We start from the raw sequence: 11118 nt of genomic DNA, 5'->3' as shown, positions 1-11118 counted from the left end.
AAACTGTGGGAGGGGGCGTGCAGAAAAACTACTAAAGTCAGGGCTAAACACCCTTCAATTGAAATACCTTTCCTCGGGCAAAGTCAAACAAACACCTGCTCACTCTACTGTGTCCATGTTTAAATGTCTTAAAGAGCATCTTTCTCTACCAATTGATATTTAATTTCAGTGCTGAATTTTAATTGGCAAAACACATACTCAAACTTTATATGGCAAACTTATACAATTAAGACCTTGTCTGCTCCAGATGACAACTCCAACACCAGCACACAATATGGCTGCAGCCACAGCCACACACTTCTCTGCAGAATGGCAAGCTGACAGCACAGCTTACACTGAAATTCCAGTTCACTAGGATCTAGTACTTCAAGCAGGCATCACACCAGCACTGGCACTCACATAGCAGTGCGGGTGCTGTGGCAAGATAACCACTGCTAGGTTAGTTTGACTCACTTGCAACTCTTGTTTATAGATCCACAGCTTTCACCAGCAAGACGAGTTCCTCAACAAGACAAACTTCCCACCTTAACAAAGACCTTATTAAATAGTAGCAAAGCATTTATGCAGAGTCAACTCTTCTTACTTGCAGTTGCAAGGTACTCCTTTTGCTTGTAAGCCCACCACTCAATTAAAAAAAGACTGCTTTTTTACCTTGGTACTAAGAGGGATACATGGCAACATTCCAGAACAAAGTTTGTCTAACCACTGATTTCTTGGACCACAGCCCAACAGCCATGTGACGCTTCTAAGCTCAACACTAATGACGGTTAGTGCAAGATTTCACCAGACTAAAACACAAAAAAGCAAACTGCTTTCATGCTCTCTACTGCACAAATCTCCAGTTAAAGCTTTAAATCTAACAATCTGTTTTGTAAAACTGAAGTTTAATGAAGTGCTTTTGCACAGAGAAATCTCATGCCACGTGTTCCAAATGTATCAAGAGTAACCCTTCACAATTACTCCCCATCTCAATCACTTGTATAAAACATCACTCCAAAAACCACACCAGAACTAAATCCACAAGTGGTTTACAAATGTTATCTCTCTCCCACAAAGCAAAAAAGCTACTTGCCATTTTAAAACTGGTTACAAAAACGACCTTCTTGCATCACTTTCGTTAGTCCCACATTCCAAAACCTCTGGAGTATCATGGTTAAAACATTTGTTCATGTTTGCAAATACCAGACTTTCTAGACTAATACACATTTTTCATCCACGACCCATTTTCTGTGGCCATACAGGAACATTCATAGAGTTTTGCAGCTCAGTATCCAATATGCCTCATCACTGGCCACATCTACCTTTTTCTGAAAAGTGAGGCAAATCTTCTTCATGATTAAAACAATGCTTCTTTACAGGGCTTCACCACAGAAATGCACAGTAACCCTTTTTTTTCTAATGCTGCCAATCCTACATCCAAGACCATCTCCAACAAATGTGCTTTGGGTACCTGAAGTACCACCCACAATCCTGAAACTTTGATCCCCAACATCACAAGACAAACCCTCACTAATTTTACTGGATGTACAAATGGCATTATCTCCTTAAGAGCTTTCTCATTTTGTATTATTAGCCCAAAGGATAAAAAGATGGTACCTTTAGTCCAAAACACTCTTCTGACCCCACAACGAAGTCATGCAAATCCTTTTGAGTATCTAACAAAGTACTTACCAAATATTGCTGTCGTATTAAGCATCCCTGTCCTTTGCATCTTTTCAACCTCCATAAGACAGACCTAGCTCAGACTAGCAACTTCCAGACTTACCATCCAAGCAGCTTCACCAGATGCTGCCAACAGCACCCAGACTTTTCACAGAACTGCAGTGGGCAGATGGAGACCAGTCCCTTCCCAATTCTGAAGTATGGGATTACCAAGTTTGTTGTCCTGGCATCATTTAAACACTATGTGGATCATGTGTCCAGTACATGCTGCAAAAGCAGCACAAGGCCACATTGCCTTCGTAGCTCTTGCAATTAACAAGCAGTCAGGGAACACTGTGGTGTGATACACACCTGATGGGCAACAGGCAAGTTTTTCACATCCTCATCTTTATTCAAGAGAAAGCATGTACAAAACATGGCACATGGAAATACCTACCATTCTGAGAAACACAGAAATAAAGCCTGTTGAAAGAGATGAAGGGAAAGCTGTTCTGTAGTAAATTTCTGAAGATTCCAACATTCAAGAGACTGATTTACAGCTGCTTGCTGAAAAGCAGCTGGTCACTGCTTATTAACAATAATAAACTATAGGAGATGCTCAGTGAGGCAATACACACCTGGAATTTTGTCAGTACCTTAGCATACATTTTAGTAATCTATTGGACACTTACTTTAAATTTCAATAGTTCATGTACTGTTCCTGGTAGTGTCTTGCACTTCATACTGCTCAGGCAGAAAATTGGGCTTTACATGGTATTTGTCCCTTATCACAGGCACACTCCATGAGTTATAGGAATTTCTCTAGAGAGCTGCTAGCACCCAATGCTGTTATTTTTGGCTGCAGACTTTAGGGTTGTTTTTATGTATTTTGGTGCATTTCAAAATGATTCAGTAACTGTAGCTCTTTTAATTGTTAGTTATTATGCCATTCTCGTGCTTCTTCCTTCATAAAGCATTTCTGACAATTAGACTTGACATTTTAAGGCAGATGGAGTCATACATAGTCATCTTGAAAATCCAATTTACTTGGTGACCAATTTATGAGCCTTCATTCCTCTGTGGAAGAGTGACAATTTGACAAATACAGCAAATATGCTGCTACTGTGATACAGCACTGGTACTTTTCAAGTGACTGTCTAAAGCACAAGTTCTAGTGTATGTGGTCTCTTTTCCCACCACTGACCTCTTCTCCCCACACTGCAAGCAGCTAATATTGCCAGTGTTCCTCAAGGAGCAGTTTCACTGTTACAGTACTAGTCTTTCCATGCTTAAGTGGCAGTCAATAAAAACCCAACTCCTTGGTTCCTCAACTGATACAAACTATGATGCGATCTGCAGACATTGTATTTTTCTTTCTTACAAGTGTTTCAGGTTTATGCTTCCATAACACCATTACCTTCTATACTTTCTCCCATTTCCTGGATGACATCACCCTCAAAACGCAGACTCCTTGGTTTGCATTTGTGTACTCATTTTGCTCTCCCTTGTCTTCACAGGGCTCGCATGTGAGCTCTGTTGTCCTGAGTTATCGCAGATTTTCAGTATCAGAGCGTGTAACCAATACAGTATTTTAAAAGGGTAACTGCTCAGGGGGTTTTCCACGTATTAATGCTCAACATTCATTTCGCTAATTTTGCTGCTATCCTTCCTAGAGAGGGCAGCGTAATATTTTAGTAAGGCACTATTTTAGACATGCAGACAGTGATTTTGGTCTATATGCAGTTTCTGAAAACAGCATCTACTAAACAAAGTTGCAGCAGCTGTTTCAGCAGGTTGTAAAAGCACAGCATCCCACTCCAAGCCACAAAAACTTTTCAGGTGTAACTTCTTCCTGGTTACTGATCATCCACATTTGTCAGACAGCTCTGACAAAGTGTCCAGCTCATCACTGCAAACAGAGAGCAAGAGTGAAATTTCAATTTGCACATAAGCACACAGCACTTGGTATAAATTGTTACCATTTCTTTAAAAAAAACCCCACAACTAAACCAAAGACAGTACAATACTTTTCTGGAAGTTTAAATCAAATATTTTGGTCTCGTCTCAGATTCCGGATCCGTATTAAGTTTTTCAACAGGGAATTCAGGTTCGGGATAGGATCATCACAGATGAGACAAAGGCAATACAGAAAACAAATATAGTAGGGAACATTACTGTTTTCTATAGTTTGTAGACTGCAGTACAAAAATTAAACAATCTCAAGTCCTTTGTCGTATTTCAGTAATAAAGTACATAGGTTGGAAAGCTAACTAAGCTTAGGCACAGCTATCGGCACACATTGTGCTTTATGGAACAAGTATTTTTAAATGCCAACTATGACTTAACATATCATAAATCAATTAAATATATTAATAACTGTCATAATATAAAAAAAATTAAACTGTAAGCACAGTTATTTTAGGCTTAAAATGAGAAAATATTTAGAAGCTTTTCAGTTACGTACCTGAGTAAGCTAAAAGCTTCTAAAAGTAAGTTCCTACATTTTGGCCCATTTTCCTGTTAAAAAAAAAAAAGTTTATTAGTTCAGGAAAGTTTTCTTCCATCACCCAGAATTACAACTTGCCACCTATTTAGGCTCTTATACAGTCCAAACTGCATTATTCAATGTGTTGGATTAGTATCAATACACTAAGTCCTGAGAAACTAATTAGAAGACTCGACTTCAAATACGCTATTTCTAATACAACAATTTACATGTCACCTCTTTCTTTTAAATGGGGCTGACAATAATGCAGTTTTATAAAACAGCATTTTAAAAGATTACCATTACTGAAAGCAGTTTTGCTGAGTTTCAAGGTACATACAAACTATGAAATTGATCACCTTCAAATGCTTCACCTGTTCTGGTGTTAGTCTAAACTCAGAAGCCAGATTCACATGTGGTTTGGGATAGGTTCTTCACTGATCAGACATACCAGTGGTTTTAAGCTTTACTTGGTTAGGAAGCTTTGACATTTATTTGCATTCATACCTTCAATTGAGAAGCAGCATGCAAGCATCTCAGCAAAGACATAAAATGCACTGGTTAGTGACACTAGCAAGGTTCGCTACTTCCAACCTTTCTCTACATCAGCCATGTAAGTCATACCACTTCCTACTTGCAATAGTGCCTGTCTAAACAATACAGCATTTTATAGGCAGCAGTGCTGCACAAGAAGTTTCACTCATACAAAACCTGTTCTTCAAAAGAAAGTGCTGGTAGTTAGCAAGGCATTTAAAGGTACCTGTCTTGAATAACAAGTGGAATAAAGTTGCAGATGTGTAGTAAGACGGGAAAGTTAGAAGTTCTTACACTAACTTTCTAACTAAAACCAACCTGTGAATATACTCAAACACCAGAGCAATAAAGTGAGTTGCTTTTCTTAACTGCTCACATCTGAGCGAGCCCTAAATAAACAGTCCTAAGAGGGTCAAAGTGCAAACATCATCACTAGCTTTCAAATACCAGCAACACTTACTTACCATACCTGGCTAATGCTTATTTACCTGCTATAAGGCAGGATACCTCCAATTACAGGGGTCTAACACTTCCCCCTCCCCGTGCTCTTTAAAGATGCAAGCATTTGAAACAGTACATGTTCATGTCAACACATGGGTTTAAATAATGCACCAACATTCTTATTCACAACCTGGCATGTGCTGGCACCTGACTTGTACACAGGGGCAGCAGTAAAAGTACACCAACTGGGATAGTGACTGAAAGATTAAGTGCTTTCATCTCAGGAGCCAGATCCATACGAAGTTTCTCAGCAATGTATCAAGTTTGGCAGTTTTATCACTATACACCACTTAAATACCAGTGACTGGGAACTATAACACCACTCATACATTCATATATTCCACAAAATAAGCTTTATGTCTTTCATATGCAATGTACTGAGAAGGGAATGCATTACTTTAAACCAAAAATTTCCACTGCTGCATCAATATTACCTCTACCTGTTGTAATTCCTGTTGCCAGGAAATCTTCAGGATGCCTCACATTCCAATTACTAGAAACTGTTCATGCACTCTAGAAATTTGAGTAAAATAATAAATTACAACATGTTCATACATACTATAACACAAGCAAGAACAACTGAATTTTACTTTTGTAACAACTGGTTGTAAGCATTTGAGTCAAACTAAATCGGATATAGAACCTTTCTTTCAAAAAGGTGAGAATATCAACTATACTTTTAAATAACAAATATACATTTTTATTAAAAAATTGCAACATTCGCGTATTTACATTAACAAGTCTCTGGATGCTCCATTTTTCTTTGTCAATTGCCCAATAAAGTACAAATTCACAATTAAAAGCCATATTGAGATAATGTTTCAGATTTAGCATGAACACTTCAGATAGGCATTTTACCAGCTCTGACACAAAAACTTGGTAATTCCTCCAGCCTACACAGTTTTAAACCATGTCAAACATGCCTAAAATATAATGATATCTTTTATGATTATTTTAAAGCTAATGACTTAATGATTATTTTAAAGCTAATAATTTGGCAGCTACTAAGTTGATCATGCACATATTACACTAATCCACTTATCATTAATTTATCTCCACTAATCATTTGAAACATACATAGCTTTCAGGAAAATCCACTTGTGTGCAACAAGTATTCTTCTACATGTGATAGTGCTTCCATGAAGTGCTAAAATTAAAAAGAAGCAAAAATTATCTTTTAAATTAGAAAACATCTCTTGCTATGGTCTAGCATCATCTATCATGTTACTATGTCAGAAACGATCATCAAGCACTAAAAACTGACTTTTTCATAAATTCAATATTCTTCTGGAACAGTCTTTAACACCCGACCAGCTGAAATTTTCTATGCACTAGAAAAAAGTTACCCTGAATTGGTTTGGAACTCTTTTGCAACCATGACAATGGCTGAAGACCGAAGACATTCAAGCTTTTTATTCAAAAATATTTGAGTGGCCATGCATTTATTCACAATGCAATACTGCTTGTCCGTTAGTTTGCAGGATCATCACCTCAGTAATTACATTTAAATATGGTCATGTATGTATATTAACTCAAATACATATCCAAGGCAGATAGCTAACTCACACCACCTCAACAATCAGTATAATTTAGCACAAGCTAACCAAGTCATTTGTGACCTGGGTCTTCATGTTAATATAAATGCCACATCAAAAGAAATGCAACTAAGAACTGACCTATGGGCTGACTAACCCAGCAAAGAGCACCAAACCTTAAAATTATCAAATAATTACTCATCGGTTTGATGGCAGCTATGAAAATACAGTGTACTGGTTTTCCTTTTTGTCCCACTTAGTAGCCATACAAAGATGACAATCCCACGACACTTAAAACTCCCCATACTTTTGACAGACAAATATGGAAACCAATTAAGAAACGGAAGCATTTATTAACTTGGTCAGTAACAGAAATGCAGTATTACTTCTAGAGCAACAATGATAAAAATTCCAGAACTGTTACCTTAATGCACAATGTACTGGACACAACAGAAAACCTCCTCTCCATCATACCTAAAAACAAAGAGTGAACAAACTTAAAACTTGAAATCAGTAGATTCATATTACCAGGCCAATAAGTCACACATCATGAGACAATTATCAACAATCTCTACCCAACAAGTTCGCTGAAGAAAAGCGGCAAGAAATGCAGTTTTAAGTAACAAAGGAGTTGTGAGTTATATCACCTTTCATTCTCATATTAAAAGCATTGTAGAAATAACTACATGTACCTGCTGTTAAACTTCACTGTAAAGCATTTTCAATGACAATTCATCATTCCAAGATTTCAGTCCTCTAAGCAGAAGAACTGATTTCCACTGGTTTAAAAAATTGTTTCAAGCAGGTAGCAAGTATCAAAATCCACTGACTCAACCAGCAGAAGAAATGCATGACGAAGTATGTTTTACCATAAACAATACTCAAAATATGCACGTTCCCATGAAAATGTTTCTCACTCTGCACTACACAGATCAAATAAATGCAGCAATCATGGAAAGATAACTCATCACACATTTTGATTCAGTTAACAAAAACACTTTAAGCTATGGAAAACCTCGAGTTAAGCTTCCACGTAGTGGGTGTAATAAGCATTTTTACTTTAAACTTCAGTTATTGAGTGTGAGGATTACTACTGGTTTGTAAAGAATCAAAAATTTTACTGTTTAGTAATCTCATGTGTGATTCAGGCTATCATAAGACAAGCTAATACAAAATTGAATGAATGCACCTACAAGCTAATTCAAAATTGAATGAATGCACCTACAACTTCCTACATGAATCCAACCATATCCTCCTCATCTTCACTTGCAGATAAGAGCCTAGAATCATAGCTGGTTTTTTAAATTGTATTTCCCGTGCTTCCAGAAGCACCACAGCTCAGTGAGATCAGCACTGCAAGGGGGGGGGGGGGGGGGGAAAAGGCTTTTTAAGGCCACAGGAAGCTTTTTGGGGAGGTGGGGTTTTTTTCTCTGTTTTCTAATATATGTCCACTTATTCTGCTGTGTCATTGTCTAAAAAGCAAAGGAAACATCGTTAGTTTAAACGTTAATTCTATGGTTTACGTTAAAAATCAAGTAAAAGTTATGTTTGTTTTTTTCCCCTTGGCGTGATACGTGAATTTCACAGTATTTTTAGAAGTCTTCTGCAGTAGGACAATCCCACGATGCCGATGGCTGAGCCCTCCAAAACATACAGAGAACACAAACGCGTGCACGAACCCTGTGCCACAGGAACAAGGCGGCTCCGCCTCGTTCGACGAGACCGAACCTTTTACTGGAACGAACACCTACCTCGTTCTCATTGGCATGTTTTATTTCATTCCTCTGCACTAGCCAACATTTTAGAAGGTTCCCAAAAGGGGAGGGTGCCCCGCCCGGTGGCTAAGAGCACCGCTGGGCTCTGCAGCCCCGCACCGGTCCCTGCCGCAACAGAAAAGCAAAATGGCGCGGGCCATGCAGAGCCTGGCGGGCCTCCGCCGCGACTACCGCTCCCAGCGCGCAGTGCGCCACGGGACTGCGCTTCCGGCGGGGAGTCACCCGCGGGGCGTGCTGGGACACGTAGTCCGCCCCTGGGTCCCCTCGCCCCCCTGGGGCTGCCCGCGGGGCGCCGTGCACGGGCGGCCGCGGCCCTGCGGCAGGATTACGGCCAGCCCTACGCACGGCTCCGAGCCTCACCTGCCAGCTCCATCCTCGAGTACTACGCGAGCGGCGCCGCGGGCGACCCTCCCGAACGGCCAAGCGCAGGGAAAAAGCCGCGGCGCACCCCCAACCGCGCTGGGGCTGCGGCACACCCCGCAGTCCTGAGCGCCTTACCACCTAACTTCACAGCAGGCGCTCCGCAGGGAAAAAGGAGGGGCCACCCCCTTCGCCAGCCTTATATATACGTCGCGGGATGGGAACGAGGCTAGCCACGCCCCATCGCTCACGAGACGAGGGGAGGAGATTCGGGGCCGCGCTGTGCTCGCGGGGAGGGGTTGGGTGAGTGCTCGGCGCGCGGACCGTGAGGACGGCGCGGTAATGGCTGCCTCGTCTTCTCTGCGCTCCCGCCTCTCGGCTCTCGGGGCACGGCGTGTTCCCCGAGGCGAGAGGAGAAAGGGGCACTTGAGCCTGGCTGTCGATCCCGGTGGTGTTCGTACGTTTTGCGTTGCAGGTTTTCTGCATAAAACGGAGAGCATTTCTGTGTGAGTTTTTAAAGTGAGGGCAGGAACCCACCTGATGCAGATCCACCTCTCAGACTTAAAATATATGTTTCTCACAGAATCACAGCATCATTAAGGTTGGAAAAGACCTCTGAGGTCAAGTGCAACCTATGACCTAACACCACCTTGTCAACTAGACCGTGGCACTGTGTCAAGTCCAGTCTTTTCTTAACACCTCCAGGGACAGTGTGAGGGTGGTGAGGCACTGGAACAGGTTGCTCAGAAAAGTTGTGCGTGCCCCATCCCTGGCAGTGTTCAAGGTCAGGCTGGATGAGGCTTTGAACAACCTGGTCTAGTGGAAGGTTTCCCTACCCATGTCAGGGAGATTGGAGCTACATGATCTTTAAAGATCCCTTCCAACCCAAACTGTGTTATGATTCCCTCTATGCCACCTCAACTTTAGCTGCTGGAAGTTGTGTGGTTGCACCTCATCCAGAAAGTGACTTATTCTCCAGATGAATCTACCTCTTGTACTGATGTGGAAGTGCTAGTGAAAGAAATGGGAGCAGGTACCTGGGCTACAGTAGGGATAGTAGAAGCACTACAGCCTAGATGATGATTAAACTGATGGGAAACCACATCCCAAAATCTAATTTATGGGAGTTCTCACTAACTGTTTATAAATATTTCTTTTGGATGCCTGATTATTGAGAGATATCAATCAACTTAGCTGAGGAAAAACAAGGAAGGGTGAAGAAAAGCTCAAAAAATTGCTCGGTGTTTTGAGAAGTTATTAACAATATGACAAAAAAACCATGTTCCATAAGGTGGGCTCTTAATGGGAGGGTTTAGCTTTTGGGAACACATAAGGGAAAAGCAAGTTGTGAGTCTAAAGTGCTAAAATATCTGGCAATTTTATTCCTAAAATTATTGAGGATAATACTACCAGAAAAACTAAACAGCTGACAAATTTTAAACAGGTTTTATTCTGCAGCCCATGGCAGGGGAGGACACTCATTTTCTCTCTGCTTTTCTTCTTCCACAACCTGTTTTACCTATCTGAGATCCTCCTCTTGACTGCAAGGTACAACCAGCCCACTGCATTTTCTGCTGTAGAGGCATGAGGAAAAAGGTCTACAATGCTGCCTCTTGCTCTGAGTGCCTCCCACCAGCACCTGTTTCAGCTGCTGTTTCTGCAGGAAAAAGCGAGAAGCTGTGAGCACCTGTGAAGAGTAGCTAGTGCTTCAGGCAGTGCTCAGCAGCCAAACTTGGGCGCAGACAAGCAGTTTATGCTGTTGTTTATCTATCCATCTGACCTATTCAAAAAGCCTCAAAACTGATGTTTGCCACAGGGCACTGAAAATGTTGACCCACCCTTCCTTAGTGACATTAGGGTTAAACAGAAGCAAAGTAATCACAGAAATGAGTCACTACTTGATCAGCCCTAAAGAAAGACAGCAGCCCCTAAAGCTAAAGCCCCTAGAAGTGCTAAATAATCCCATGTTTTCAACAGCACCTGTGGAGGGCTTTTACGGCATGTTATTCTCTCAAATAATGGAATTTTTTTGGGGGGGAGGGGGAACCAGACAGACTCATAATTTAAACCCGAAGTACATTACATAAAGCATGAACAAGTCTTGCAGAGTATACCATCTAAGGAGTCCTTCTGCCGTGCCTTTTGCGATCGGACACGTCTATCTTGTATTGGCCTTTTTAGCTTGTAATAAATGTGGGTAGAGCCCTTCCCAAATCTTCATTCGCGAAGCCTAGCCATGAACATTACATAAAGCATGAACAAGTATTATTTTGGTTTGCATTTGATA

At 41.0% G+C, this 11118-nt stretch overlaps 1 long non-coding RNA gene and 1 other non-coding gene across 4 annotated transcripts; both read right to left on the bottom strand.

The window, feature by feature from the left end:
* Positions 1–867: 867 nt before the first annotated feature.
* Positions 868–9018, bottom strand: LOC135411897 (uncharacterized). 3 transcript variants are annotated; one of them, XR_010429372.1, is made up of 7 exons: positions 8832–9018; positions 7121–7170; positions 6239–6308; positions 5596–5674; positions 4106–4158; positions 1511–3550; positions 868–1325 (listed from the first exon to the last, which is right to left on the bottom strand). It is a non-coding gene; the product is annotated as an uncharacterized LOC135411897 (long non-coding RNA). The 3 variants fall into 3 exon arrangements; XR_010429373.1 differs by lacking the exon at positions 868–1325 and having other exon boundaries at positions 2030–3550; positions 8970–9016; XR_010429371.1 differs by lacking the exons at positions 868–1325; positions 8832–9018 and adding an exon at positions 8448–8825 and having other exon boundaries at positions 2030–3550.
* LOC135412533 (small nucleolar RNA SNORD50) lies at positions 3703–3773 on the bottom strand. The gene has a single exon (XR_010429729.1). It is a non-coding gene; the product is annotated as a small nucleolar RNA SNORD50 (small nucleolar RNA).
* Positions 9019–11118: the final 2100 nt, after the last annotated feature.

Source organism: Pseudopipra pipra, chromosome 3 (assembly GCF_036250125.1).
Source record: "Pseudopipra pipra isolate bDixPip1 chromosome 3, bDixPip1.hap1, whole genome shotgun sequence".
Lineage (NCBI taxonomy): Eukaryota > Metazoa > Chordata > Aves > Passeriformes > Pipridae > Pseudopipra > Pseudopipra pipra.
The sequence above is the reverse complement of the archived record's forward strand: the minus strand, read 5'-3'. Positions and strand labels throughout refer to the sequence as shown.